We start from the raw sequence: 14749 nt of genomic DNA, 5'->3' as shown, positions 1-14749 counted from the left end.
TGGTTCAGCTCTGACCCCAAACTTTCAGGCCACATGCAATTAGACAGACAAAACGTGTATAGAGACCCTGCTCTTCCCTCATTAGGAAATAGTTTAGAGATTCACTATTGTTATTCTAGCCTGCTTTTTTGGGGCCCCCACACCACCCCATTGCAAATAGTTCATTAAAGCAGAATATCCAACTGTCCCTTAGAGGAGTTCAGACATGGTTTTCGTCGTCTCATTATATTTCTAGTGATGTCTGAGTGCTTTGTAAGGATGGCACTCCAGCCAGCTGCCTGGCTGGCTCACCCCGTAAACCAGCTCTGGTGCCGGACACTGAGAATGCCATTACCCTGTCATAGCAGTAGCATGATCTCCATTCTACTTGGTGAAACTGAGGCTGAGGGCAGTTAGGTTAGCTGCCCAAGAGGCCCATGGCTGTGAATAAATCCCACCTTTGACCTAGATCTGAATTCAGGTTCAGCCATCTTATTCTGAAGCCCAGTCACTGTCACTTCCTCTCCCTACTCCAGGAGCTAATGGAAAGAAATGGACCCTATGAGGGGATATAGGAGGAAGGGCCCCATGAAGCCCTATTTGATCAGGGGCTAGTAACAACCTAGTAGACAACTGGTGGGTAGCAAGGAAGCTGGGTGCCCAGCAGCTCAGCAGGATAGCCAGGGTGCCGTGAGGGAGGTGAGGTGGAGCCAGAGTGAGCTCCCAGAGTGTGGGAGAGTGAAGACGATTGTCCTGGAGAGAAGGAGGCATGTGATGCAGCCAGGCCAGAGCCCCCTTCCTCCTGGGTTCTGGCAAAAAGAAGCTGGTGCCTAAGGAAGATCTTTGCCTGAGAAATCTTTCCATCAGCCCTAGATTGGAGGCTGCAGAAAGTCATTTGGTCCAGGTGGGGTCAGGAAGCTGAGCACCTGGGAGCTGGCTGTGGTTGGTTCCCCTTCTCTCTTCCTCTCCCTTTCTTCCAAACCCCCAGGCCTGTCAGCTCAGCTCCAGGACCAAGGAGGGCCTGGCAGCCTGTTCCTAGCCTCTCCACTAGAGGGCTCCAAAGCAGAGCTCAGAAGGGTTGGGCTGTGGAGGGCAACTCAACCCCCTTTCCTGAAGGAAGGTGCAGGAAGCACTGGGCATTTTGCTCTGCCCACACGTGTCCAGGTGTCCATATGCATGGGTGATCTGTATTTGTGTGCACCCGTGTGAGTGTATGCAAGCATGTAAAATGGGCATACCTGGGTGTGTGGCCTTGTGAATGCCTGCTGGTGCATATGCATGACTGCCTATTTGCAAGTGTCTTGGGTGGTATCAGAGTATGTGTGTTTGCCCGTTTCTTCTTTGCACACACTGGCACTTCTTGTGGCCCTGTGCATCTTTGTGTGCATGCGGGTGCCCATATGATTTGTGCACAGGTATCTGTGCTTGGGCTTGGAAAGAGGAGAAAAATAAGTGACGGGGGTGTGCTGGGGACTCAGCATTCTCAGGAATGGAGATGTGTAGACCTCTGCGCCATCCCTGGCCCCCCTCAGCTTTGATCCCTGCCCCATGAACATTAGACACCTGGAGTAGGTGGGATAGTTTGCTTCTGACTAGTACCAAGAGTTTGTGCATGTGCAACTGACTTTTTGATAGGGATTGAATTATTTTTTTCCTGGAGAGAAAAATGTTGGCATGCCTTTGGAGGAAATCCCCTGATGCATGAAGAAGGCATGTTTTTCCTTCTCTCTAACATACATGCACACACATCTCTCAGAGACCCAGAATCTCACCAACCTTGGCATTTGAGTCCCCGTGGAGCCTCACCGGCACCTCAAGGCCAGCTGCATTCAGACAATTCTGGAGGTCAGAAGTCCAAAATCAGTCTCACTGGACTAAAGTCAAGGGGTTGGCAGGGCTGGCTCCTCCTGCAGGCTCTGGGCAAGAACCCGTCTCCTTGCCTCTGCCAGCTCCTAGCAGTGCCTGTGTTCCTGGCTTGTGGCCCCTTCTTCAGTCTTCAGAGGGCATCACTCCGATCCCAGCTCCATCACCACATGGCCTTCTCTTTAATCTCTGACCTCACTCTGAAAGGAGCCCTGTGATTACATTAAGCCCACCCAAATAACCCCAGAAAACCTCCCCAACTCAAGATCCTTAATTTAATTACACGTGCAAAGTCCTATATGAGATGACATTGACAGAGTCCAGGGATTAGGACGTGGACTTCGTGGGGTGGAAGGAGTTATTCAGCCTTCTACAAATCAGGTGGCAAGGGGCTGATGGTGAAAGGGAGGAGAGGAGGAAATGGGGAGGGTGAGTGGAGACAGTTCACTCAGGAGCTTTGAGTAAGGAAGGAGGGATAGGAGAGGTGCATCTGCAGGAAGACCCAGCCTGGCTGGGCAGAAGTGGCTTTTAAGATTTTTTTTTTCCCAATCCTGTTGTACATCTCCTACCCTCCCTTGTTCCCCAAACCCAACTGGAAAATTGGGAATGTAATTCATGTTGTTGACTCCATAAGGTATTGCTTCCCCTCAACCCTAACACCCACCCACCCAGGGGTCTTCCAAGCTATGCTGAGTTGAAATCTACATTTTTAAAAGAGTGGTTGTAATTTTTTTCATTCTATTATTAAATTTTCAAGTCCAATATTGATGTCCAACTTAGAAACGTAAAGAGTTAATTCATTCCTCAACCTCCACTTTCGTTCAACCCCTTTCGAACATTTTTCTTGTTGTACACAGATTTTAATCCTTCTCCTGTTTTTACATGTAGCTTAATATTCCCCCCAGCTTTATTTAGATATAATTGACAAGGGAGCTACATTTTTAAACCACGAGGAAAAGAAACCCAGAGCTACTAGGAATATTTTATTGACTTGGCACCAGTTTTGGAATCTGTATTTTTAACCAACTACCCGGGTGATTTTGATGATCAGACAATTTGAGGTGTTTTTTTTTTCCCTTTTCCTCTTTCTCTTCCCTTCAGTAAACTGTTTTTCAACTTTGTTTTTCAGTGAAAACCATTTCCTCCTCGTCATGGACTCCATGCAGAGGCTGCACCCATCTCCCACGTCAACAGTCCTGTGTCCTTGGCGGAGGACAGTGCTCTCATTCTGGGCTTTTCCCTTCTTCCTCAGCCAGACCTCCCTCCTGTACCTCCCTGCAGCTAATAAAAAGGCTGAGCTCCCTGGTGCAGGAAAGGCCCCCACCCGCTGGCATTCGCGTGAGTGAGACCTGCAGGGGCCTCTGGTCCCAATCCTCAGCTCCTCTCACCACGTGCTCCCAGGGCAGCTAGCTCTGTCCCAGCCTCGGTGTGTCCCTGGGCTGAGTGGAACCCAGCCACAACCACCTTCCAAAGCCAAACAGCCCCGAGTGAACTGTAGAAATGAAAAGCGGGTGCCACCTGCCACCGAGAAAAGAAAGTCTCCCGTGAGAGGCCATGACTTGATTTGGGTCAAAAGGCACTTGCTGGCCCAGGAAGGCAGGATTTGGGAAAGCTGTGGGCGGAGTGGAGTATGTTTCCTCTTGACTGGTGGCATCAGCCCCTCCAGCAAGCAGCCACCTGGCCCAGCTCTGGAAGATGTGGAGAACGAATTTCACAGTGATTTCCATGGGGCCAGAGCACTGAAACAGCTGCAGGAGGGGACACAGCTGGCACTGCCGTCACCCCATCTAGTGGAGCTGCTCTGGAGAAATGCTGCCCTCCCTATGGAAAGTGAGAGGTCCTACTTGCTTCTTTACAGGGGCCGTGTGAAAGTCCCTCTGAGCTAACCCTCATTGGCGGGGGTACAGGTTGGCTTTTATTAAAATAAAATCCTATTGTCACTTATACCAGGGGCTCCCAAACCTGGCAGAACATCAGGATCACCCAGAATATTGATTTAAAAATAAAAATTAATGAAAATGATAAGTTTGGGAACCCACCCCAGACCTAAGAATCGGCAACATTTTGGGTAAGGCTTGAGCTAGAATAAATGTGAAAATCAATTCAATCAGACTCTTTCCCAACTCCAGGAGTGAGCCCACAGAATGAGAGCCCATAGAAGCGAGAATGGTGGGGGGCTCCAGTGACAGAATAAGGCTTCAAGTCACCACCCATAGGGATCTCTGTGTGCATGCCACAGAACTGAAGTCTTCTCATACGCTGTCAGACAAACCCATGAGGTATGTCCAGTTCTTATTCTCATTTTGCTGGTGAGGAAATGGGAGCTCAGAGAAGTCACACAGGTAGTAAGAGGCAGAGCCAGAACTCAGGTCCAGCTCTTTCTCTTAACATTTCTGCCCTGGAAGGGATAATGTGAAACCTGGCAGCACCTTGGGAGTTAGGCCAGTACGTGACCCAGCTGTGGTTTCAACACCATGCACTTTCTGGACACTTGTCTCTGGAGGGCTCAGTTCCCCTGTGCTCGCTCCCCTCACATCAGTTCATCAAGCATGTGTGGATGCAGAGATGGTCAGGATGGCCACCATCAAGACAGGACAGCTCAGTGAAAGGGCATGGGGCTGAAATCAGAGAGGGGCTTCTGGTTCCAGTACCAACACCCTGAATTGTAAAGGGGGTCTGGGTATACTTTCTATGTAAAGAGGCGGATGGACTGGTGGGCAACCTGTGGGGGCCCATCAGCTCTTCAAAAGCAGGCTCAGTAGAGCCCAGGACAACCTCACTAGACACTGTCCCTTTCCCACTCTAAGCCCCTCCATGGCAAGAGCCTTCTCTTGTCTGCAAGATACAAAATCAGTTCCTCATTTAATTACAATGAGCCTCTCCCAACACCGTGGGGAACGGCAGTGAACAGTGTCCAGCACACTGCTTGGGAGAGGATGTCTGCATGGCTGTCTCCCCGCCAGCTTCTCACAGGCCAGGGGACTGACCCTTTGCAGCTCTGTATCCTGTGCTCTATATCAGGACTGGGGACTGCGTTGTACAGGAAGAAAGAGAAGGAAGGATGGAAAGGGAAGGAAAGGAGGGAAGGAAGGGAAGAAGGAAGGAAGGAAGGTCAGGCTCAAAGAGGCCCTTTACTCGGGAGGCCTCTGAAAACACCAGCCTGATCAGTCGGGTCCCACGACACCGCCCCAGCCGGGTCAGCTTTGTCCCTCTCAGACTCTCCTGGGTGAGGGACTTTTAAGGCGGGGCTGTGACTGGATGGCCAAGGCTGAGCCGAGGAGGACCACTGCTGGGAATGAGTTCTCACACCCCTGCCTCTCCATTCAGACATCCTGGATACAACTCAACATCCTGGAGTAGGGCCCAGGATTCTTAGGCCACATCAGATGGGCAGCTGAGGGCCCTGCCTTGGAGGAAGGCATAATCCTTTGTGAGTTGGGGCTGGAGTGAATTCTTCACAGGCTGTGGATGCTCCTCAGGCATAGGCTGAGGGATGAGGGCCCCAGATTGGGGCACCAGACTTCTGGCGGCAGGGTAGTCAGGGCCTCCCTTCTGACAAAGAAGAGGCGGTAATAATGGGTCGCAGAGACTCAGCAGTGAATAGAGAGGGGAGAGGCCAGGCCCATTTCACCAGAGGTCCAGTAAGGCTGACACTCAGCATTAGTATCAGGGCTGGGAGAAGTCTGCGGAGACTGATCACCTGAAGCTACAGGTGAGGCCCAGAGAGGGACACTTTCTGCCAAAGGCTAAATAATGGCCCCAGATATGTTCAGGTAATCCACAGAATCTATGAATATTCTTATATGGCAAAAGAATTTTGTGTATGTGATTAAATTAAGTCTTGAGATTGGGGATTATCCAGTGGGCCCAGTGTAATCCAAGTACCCTTACAAGAGAGTGCGGGAGGGCTAGGATTGGAGGGGGCTGTGCAGTGACAGAGCAGAGGTTGGAATGATGCTCCCTGCAGATGGAGGAAGGGGCTGCAAGCCAGGGAACTCAGGCACTAGGTGCCGGAAAAGGCAAAAGGCCAGGAGACCCATCCTCCCCTGCAGCCCCCAGGAGAAGCCAAACCCTTGACTTTAGCCCAGTGAGACTGATTTTGACTTTGTACCTGCAGAGAATAAATTTGTATTATTTAAGCCATTCAGTTTGTGGTGCTCTGTTACACAGCAATAGGAAAGTCATATGCCTGTGATCCCTGCTCTGTGTACCCCACTGAACTGGTCCTAGCCAAGGTCATCAGGGACCAAAGTTTTGCCAACCCAGGGGCCCTTATCAGTACTTCTGTCTCTTGACCTTTTGGCAGTGTTTGATATATCCAATTGCCAAAGGGTTCCCCTGTTCCCTCCTCAGCAAACCAGTATTTCTCCCTGAAGTACATTCCCACCTTCCCTGCCTGTTGAAATCTGGTTCACTTGTCTGTTCCTCCAGTCACCTCCTCCAGGAAGTCTTCCATGTCCATCATGCCATATTCCTGATTTTTTAAATTTTGGTTTGTTTGGTTTTTAATTAGTGATCTTTATTTTTTAGCACAATTATAAGTTCACAGCAAAATAGAGCTTACAGTACACAGAGTTTCATGCAGCACTGTTTTCATAAGATTTGCCAGCTTCCATAGACATTACCTTCTTTAATCTGCTCAACAGCTCTGTGAGGTAGGATGAATTTTATCCTTTCTCTTTTTTTGATCCAGCTTTATTGAGGCATAATTGAATAAATAAAAATTGTATAATGTGAGGTGAACAACGTGATGGTTTGATATAGGTATACATTGTGAGATGATTATCACAATCAAGCTAATTAACATGTGTTAATCAAGCATAATTAACACAACAACCTTTTTGGGGGGTGAAAATAGTTATGATCTAATGCATAATTTAATATTAGTAACTATAGTCACCATGCTAATGTATTCTATCTCCAGAAATTATTCCTCTTATAATTGAAAGTTTGTCCCCTTTGACCAACATCTCTCCATTTCCCCTATCCCCCCCTGCTGTTTTCTCAGTGCCTAGTACACAGCAGGTGCACAATGAAGATCCACTGAAAGTGAGTCTGGTGTGAACCTGGCTTTCTCACAGGGTCTCTGCCTCAGGTGGCACCGGGCCACTTTCCCACAGGGCCCACCCTCTGTGGTTTGGCAACACTGGGCGATGGAAAGAGACCCAGAGCCGTGTCTCCTGGTCCTAACCTATCGCTCACATGCCGGGGCCTTGTGGCCTCGGACTCCCCATCTGAAGAGGGGTCGGATGATCTCTGCCCTGGTTACCCTCCTGGAGGCCCCAAGGATGGGTTGGAAGGGAATCCTCCACAGAGGGTGCTCCCATGCCAGGCCCTGGGGGCTCCGAGTAGGACCTGCTCAGGTTGTGCACCTGAGCCCAGGACCTGACTACCAAGCCCAGGGAGCACCTGCCCCAACCTGAGCTCCCTCTGCTTGTCTCACACAGCTCCCCAGGGCTCCAGGGTATTTCTGAGAGGCTGTGGGGAGCAGCAGGGGCTGAACCCAGCCTGGGAGCACCAAGGACTTCAGGCCTTAGCCTCTGGCGGGGCTCCAGGCACACAGGCTGGGTGGAGAGGGTGCACTTGAACCCCCAAAACCATCTATGGGTCTCAGAGTATACAGTGAATGTGGTAAAGCACTGCTCTGGGGTTTCCTGCTACTTCTGTTCAAATTAATACCATTTATCAAGTAGGCATTAGTTGGAGACACCAAGAACTTTGCAGACATTTGCCTCCCCTGACTTGATAATTCTAATACCAGGAATTTACCCTAAAGAAATAATAAGAGATGAATGCAAAGATGTATGTGTAAGGATGTTATAACAGCAAACAATGTGGAAATAGCTCAAATGTCTAACAGGAGATTGGATTAATAGTGTGCCATGCTATAAGATACTATGCAGCCATATAAAATTATACTTTCAAACACTATTTTAATGACACAGGAAAATTCTGATGATGCAATTTATGTAGGAAAAAATAATTTTATATATATATATATATACATATATATATATATATAAAATAAGGGCTTGATATGTATGTGTATCTGTATATACATATATTGTATCTCATTTTTATTGAAATGTGTATATGTATACCAATAATGTTTAATTCTATTTCATGGGATGATTATGGGTATTTTTATTTTAGTCTTTTCTAGGTTTTTAAATAGTTTTTATGATAAAGCTATATTTGCATTACAATTAATTATAATTCATATTATAATTTTTAAATGCTATTGTTTTTTTAACAGGAGAAAATAATTCACCGATTATCTATCATGCCTTCATTGGGGCAGAATGTGGACAAAGTGATATTAAGAAAATCTTGGGGATAGCAAATGCATTTCCTCTTCCAGTCTGGAGGCTTCTTGGGCCCTGAGGCCCTTTCCCATGTGTGAGGTGTAAGTCGTCTGAAATGAGGGTAGGTGGTGCCTCGGTGGTGCACTGGGATATTTGTAGTAGGAGCCTGGGTGAGGACTAGTGGCCTCTCCCCATATACCACAGTGGGTCCCACCTGAGAGGGGAGGTCATTCTCAAGATCAGGTGCCTGGGGAAGAATGGGTCTTTCAAAGTGGAAAGTGGACCTGGGAAGAAGACACTACAGATTAAGATGTGACAGAGGGTTTTGGGTGTGGGGCCTCTGTCACCTCAGGGATCTCTGCAAAGGATGGGTGGGACCTGCCAGCCTTTGGAGGGAGCCTGGCCTAAGGAAGCCTGGTGGGTTCTTTATAGGTGCTCTATTTCTGTTCCTATTGTTTTCCCTTAGGGTTTATTAAAGCCATATCTGGTATAACCTGGGTATTTCATCCCAGGTTTCCTAGCTTGCTCAGATAAAAGAAGCCACAGGCTGGGTTTCTAGGTATGGTTGACCCAGAGAATTAAAAGGACAGTGGTATCCCAGGGGAAAATAGTGGGAATGAAGAAAAGTGACCCAAAGGGGAGAGTGAGCAGGGGAAGAAGTTAAGGTCCCACTGTCCCTTCTATCTGGAAATTCTCCTCTCAGAACTACCTCTTGGAGGATTTGGCTTGTAAAATGATAACAACAATAATAACTTTTATATTTTTTTACTGTTATGTATAAATAAGTCCCTATCCTTAGAAAAAGTTAAAAATTCAGATAAGCAAAAACAAAATAAAAGCCAAGGAAAAAGAAGGAATCTAAAAATTACCCCTTAACTTACAACTAGTCAATGTTTTGGTATACCTCTTCCAACAATTTAAATTAATCAACATATTTTCAAAATATATTCAGATTATTTTATATACAGGTATTTATCAGCTTTTAATTTTTCTGTTTACTGTGCTATAAATTTATTTCTGTGTTATCAAATGTTCTTCTGTAGCATCATCTTTTAAAGGCTGAATTGCATCTTATTTCTGTATGGTTCATAATTTTTTAGTCAATCCCCTCCTGTTGGATATTTAGGTTGCTTCCAGTTTTTCAGGCTTATAAATAACACAGTGAAGAACAATCCTGCAGCCAAATCTTTACATATCCTTGTGTATTCCCCTAGAATAAATCTCAGAAATGGACTCCCTGAATTAAAGGATGCTGTTTCTATTCCTGACCAGGACCTGGGTATGTTAGGTTATTCTGTGGTTCTTGGCATTGAGCCTGGGGGCCCCCAAGTCTGCATGTTTCACATACTCCAAGCCATCTGCTTCTCCTCTCCCCAACACACCCCAGGCTGTGGGTTTACCCAGGAGAATGAATTACATCTCCTTGCTGGACATGAGGCCATTTGTCTTATGCTCTGAAATCCTGATGAGATAAAATCTGGGCAGAGCAGGTTTATTTATTTAATCTACTTCTGGGCAGGCAAGCCCTAGCCCCTGGGAATCACCTTGTCCAGATCAGGGTTAAGAGTTTACAGAACAGAGGAGCAGGTCATGGGGTGCAGATTGGCTCCAGGCCTCACCCATGTGGGCCAGAGGTCTTACTTTCCCCACCTCAGGTGTGCCCTGGCCATAGCTCCAGCCTCCCAAATCCTGCGTCCCCACCTCTGGCATAGGAAACTAGGTGTTGACTCCTACTAAGAGGATTCCGCTTTTCAGTGAACGAACTAGGTGCTGAGTGGTGTACCCATATTTCTCCTTCCATGAGAAGTAGAATCTCCCTGCCCTCCATTTCAAGGCTTTGGATACCTCTGCAAGCTCTCTCTGGCACGGGTCCCTGGAGTCCTGCCCAGGCCTCTGGCTTATCTGCGCACATACAGATCTGGGGTTTTATCCTTGTTTTAGGCTCAAACTCTGCAAATACCCCTTTGAGAGCCCTCAAAGAGCCAAGGTTTTGCTATGCGCTCAGACAACAGAGCATACCGCCTAACCCCACCTTCCCAATGCCCTGTGTGTCACATCTCTGACTCTCTTCAAGTCTGGTGTCTCTCCAGAGAGCATGGGAAGCACGTGTCCTCTAGGCCAGGGGCTCCCAACCCCATCAGATCACCAGGGGAGCTTCGTAAAATTCAGGTTCCAGGGCCCCTCCCTGAGAGACACAGATTCTGCAGGTCCAGAGAGATGCCCAGGAACCTGTGTTATCACAAAGGCTGGTCCTTTGACTCTTCCCACAAAGCTGTCTTCTCACCCCTCATCTCCACGGATGTGGGAGACAGGGCATTTGGACCCTGGGTCAGGCAGGCCCAAGGCATATGAAGCAATGAGAAATGGATGGCTACAAGCCTGCTTTCTCAGGAAACCTAAGTTTAGGAGGTGTGGCAGTCAAACTGGCAACCCCTGGCAGAGGGACTTGGCCAGGGCAACCTGAGCAGCCACACAAAGCCATCCTCACAGCCTTTCTGGCCGTGAGTGCCCAGGCAATTGCTTGACAAGGATGCATAGGTGCCTCTGGCCAGCCAGGGCCTGTAGGGGGATGTGGCAAGGAGAATCAAAGCCTAGTGCTCAGCTACCATGGACACTGCTTCTAGAAGGCTCTGGTAACAGCGCACTGGATCTGAGGGCCTCTGTGGGTCAAAGGTGGGTCTGTGCAGACAGAGGCCCACACACGGCCCCTCATGTTCTAACACTGCCCCCTGCCCAGACCCTGGGTCTCCTGGGCCAGCCTCAAGAACTCAGGGGAGCCAAACCCCTTGTGCTGCCCCTCCTCCACACTAGAGGAAGAAAGGTGAGCCTCCCTCCTTCTCCACTGGGACCTTTTGGGGCCCCATAGACTGTGGTGGGTCGTGTGATGAGGCAGAAATCCCTGTGGGCAGTAAACACACACGGGCCCTGCTGGGTTCCAGCCAGTCCTTATTTCTGGACTTTTGACAATAAAAGCCATTTATTGAACATACAACAAAACTCATTCTCCATGTCCCTTAATGGTAACTTTATTCCTTCAGTTGTTCAGGCCAAAACCTTGGGGTTGTCCTTGATCTTTTCTCTTACACCCCACCTCCAATTAGAGAATCCTGTCTGCTGGACTCTAACTTATTCCAAAGTGCAACACCCTCTCACCACTTATGCTCTGTCATCTTTTGCCTGGACAATTGTGATAGCCTTCTACCTGCCGTCCCTGCTCCTCAGAACAGTCAGGGGGCGCTGGCAGAGCTGGGTGGTGACAGGGGTGCAGCTGGTCCAGCATCAAGCTATGCCACTGGCTCCCATGTGTGTCTAGGACCCCCCGTCTAGATTTGATTTCATCTTGGGTATTCTTACCAAGAAAAGCAGTTTTAGTCATATACAAAATGAGGTTTCTCTTATACATCTTTAACAAGATATCACACATCCCTCAATTTTCTTACAGATCTCATGTCCTAATTTAGGGGTTATGAAATCTACCATTCTCACAGGGGCTCCTCTCTGGCATTGAGACCTGGAGCCATAAGCCAGAGAGACCAACACTCAGCCATCTGGGGGCCCCTCCAAGATGCAGAGACCAGGGCCCACAGGGCCCCACCACTGCAACTCAGTGCTCGGAATCCACTATGGGATGATCCTATAGCAGATGTGATGATGCAACGATGGGTGCAAATGATGTGGGAAGGCAGTCCTCTCCCCAGGGGAGCACATCCTCTGTGTTCTGTCAGCATGAGAGGGATCTCCCTCACAGCTTGCATCAGAAAGATGGGTCCCCATCTTTCTGTGGGACCCCAAGCTCAGTGTGGGGTGAGAGGGGCAGAGGCTGGTTTTCCCAGGGGCTCTGGAGTGGGGTTGTGGCTGTGTGTGTCTGTGTGTGCAGACAGAGGTCCACACGTGGCCCCTCATGTTCTAACACCTCCTCCTGTCCGGGCTGTGGGGCTTAGAGGGCAGCTCTTGGGCAGCTCTCCCAGCCTTGCTTGGGCTCAGTCCTGTTTTCCAGGCCACCGCCATCAGACTGGCCCCCCTGGCTACAGCTGAGCAGCCCCACATCAGGGCTCAGAGGAGCCAGGTCATCTTGTCCAGGGGAGGACTGGAGACCCGGAAAGGAGGAGGCACCAGGCCTGGGTCACCGCAGGTCCAAGGCAGGAGAGGATCTGCACCAGATGCACTTTGTGGGGCAGGCCCAGGCTGCTGAGAAAGGCCAGGAAGGAGAAAGGAGCTGGGGCATCCCAGGTCCCCAGGCCAGCTTGCAGGAACCAGCAGGTCTCTAGACCTCACTTAGCCCGGAGGCCGGCCCAAGCCCATCCTCCCCAGCCAGCCTCCTCTGCCTTCATGAACCCCCAGGGCCTGCCAGCGGCTTCTCTCCTCTGCTGTTTGGTGTCCGACCTCCTGCAGTTCTCTTCCTCCCTCGGCTGCTGCTCTTGCAGACTCCAGCAAAGGAGCAAAGGCTGGTGGGGGGTGCAGGTCTGTGCCAGACTCAGCCAGACTCGCTTTCAGCCTGCCAGACTCCTTTTCCCTGGACAGAGTGCCTAGAAGACACCCTCACCCACCCCCATACTTCCCTACTCCCCCAGCTACCCTGCTCCCGGCTCTGACTCAGCCCATAAATTACCTGGGGATGGTCGCTGACTCAGCCAGGAAGCCCAGAGCCCCCCTCCTCACCCCCAGGCCTCAACCCCACAGCTGGCTCTCATTCCAGAATGTTTGGTCCCCTCCCCTCAGGAAATTCCTGGAAAATATCTGGCTTCTTCGAGTGGAGATCTCCTAACCACAGCCACAGCAGGGAAGGGAGCCGCTGCAGCCTCATCCATCAGGCCGCTGCCCTGGCCCTCCTCCCCCAGCTTGTGAGTTTGTGTGGGGCTGAGAGTGGAGGTGTCGGTCCCCATAAAGTGACAGGCACATGGCCATGGAGGGACCATAGGGGAGGGAGGAGGAAGGAGAGGCCAGTGTGGGATGGGGCAGTCGGGGCAGGCTGCTAGGAGGTAGGACTCGTCCCAGGCCAGGAAGGATGGTGAAACTGGGAAGGGCAGGGAAGGGAATGGTGCTGCAGGTCCAGAGGACAGCCTGGGCTCAGGTGAGGGGGTGAGGAGGAGTCCAGTGGGTACCGGGGGAGGAGGTGGGTTTGGGCTGGAGGCGTTGCCAGGCAGGGAAGCCTGGGCTGGTGAGGCCAGGGAGCCAGAGCCAGGGCCAGGCTGTGGACGTCACCGTGAAACTCCAAAGCAGGGGCCCAAGAGGCTCTGGAGCTTGGGAGCATAGGGAAGGGGAGGGGGTGCACTGGTGATGATTGAGGAGATAATCTGGGATGAGAGGAACCTTGACCAGCAAGCCCCGAGGGACACTGGTCCCTGCAACATCCTGGGACTCCCTTGGGCTCCTAGGGCCTGCTCAGACCTGGGGTTGGGGTCCTCACACTGCAGTCAGCTGGCAGAGGCAGGGCTCCTGCCCTCCACGTGCCCAGGCCTAGGGACATGGCCATGGCATCAGGAGCCTCCAGGCTAAGGGAGAGACAGGTGTCCCAGGCCCTCCGTCCCTCCTCTGGCCCCTAGTAGCCCCTTGAATCTCTTCCTTGGAAAGCTTATTAATTTCATAGGGAAAGCCAAGCCCAGTCTGCAGATAACATGTCTCTTTTTTTGGCTGCTTCCCCTCAGACAATAACAACTTTTAAAGTACAAAAATTCCTGTCTAACTTCCCCGCAGGAAGGTTGGCTGGGCCATGTGGCTGTAGCCATAGTAACAGAGTTGCGGAGGGCAGAAGCAAAGTCAGCCTGCTGCCCCCAGGGCTGGTCACTGAGGGGCTGTTGGAGCCCGGCCCCCCTCAGCCCTGGGATGGGGGCGCCAAGCCAGGGAGCTGTGGGGAGGCTTCTGTTGGTTTCTAGCATGTATTCACCTTTCCTAGGAAAAGCAGTTCTGTAGGCCCTGGGAACAGCAATTCATAGTCAGGCAGAGGTGGGGTGGGAGACAAGAGAGAAAGGTGGAGCCAGAGCCAGCCAGCCAAACAAAAAGGAAGAGGGGAAGACCGGACCGGCAGAGTGACACAGAGAGGAAATTCCTTAAAGCAAAGACTGGGACTCAGTTCCTCATGTATCCTTAGCCTTGAAGCAGGGGAAGGCTTCATTAACCCGTGTTCCCCGGGGAAGGCGTTCGTTACCGCCATCGCCATCGTAGGCTGAGTGCTTTGGCACTTCTCATGTCTGTCAAAGCCCTACAGCATTTTATTGACATTCTTGAGTCGCATGTTGGACTGACTACCTGACCCCACTCTAGACCCCTCAAGACAAATATGTCTTGGTCACTGTTGCCTCATAGCACCCAGTGGGGAGCCCTCCCCTTATTGTCTGTTCAAGGTATGAAACAGGGAGGTAGGACTTTGGGCTAGAGAAGGCCAGACAGACCCACCACAGGATTTGGCCTCCCGGGAGAGGTGCCAGCACCCGCCCCTCCTTTCCGGCCCTGCTGCAGGGTCCTGTCCCTGGAGGCTGAGATGGGGAAGTGCAGGCAGGGCGGGGCTGGCCTGTTGGGGCTGGCCCAGTCCTGCCTCTGCAGAAGCCTGACAGGTAGGAGAGGGTTCTCTCTGTGAGTCCTAGTCCCTGAGAGGCCATGGGTCC

At 50.6% G+C, this 14749-nt stretch overlaps 1 long non-coding RNA gene across 1 annotated transcript in view; it reads left to right on the top strand.

Annotated features, from left to right (window-relative positions):
• Positions 1-3626, top strand: part of LOC140843648 (uncharacterized) — a 119480-nt gene extending 115854 nt beyond the window's left edge. Inside the window, exon 2 of the long non-coding RNA XR_012121609.1 lies at positions 2972-3626. This is a non-coding gene — a long non-coding RNA (uncharacterized lncRNA). The remainder of the gene's footprint in view (positions 1-2971) is intronic.
• The last annotated feature ends 11123 nt before the right edge of the window (positions 3627-14749 follow it).

Source organism: Manis javanica, chromosome 1 (genome assembly GCF_040802235.1).
Source record: "Manis javanica isolate MJ-LG chromosome 1, MJ_LKY, whole genome shotgun sequence".
NCBI classification, from domain to species: Eukaryota; Metazoa; Chordata; class Mammalia; order Pholidota; family Manidae; genus Manis; species Manis javanica.
Note: the sequence above shows the minus strand (reverse complement) of the source record. Positions and strands in the feature narration are given on the sequence as shown.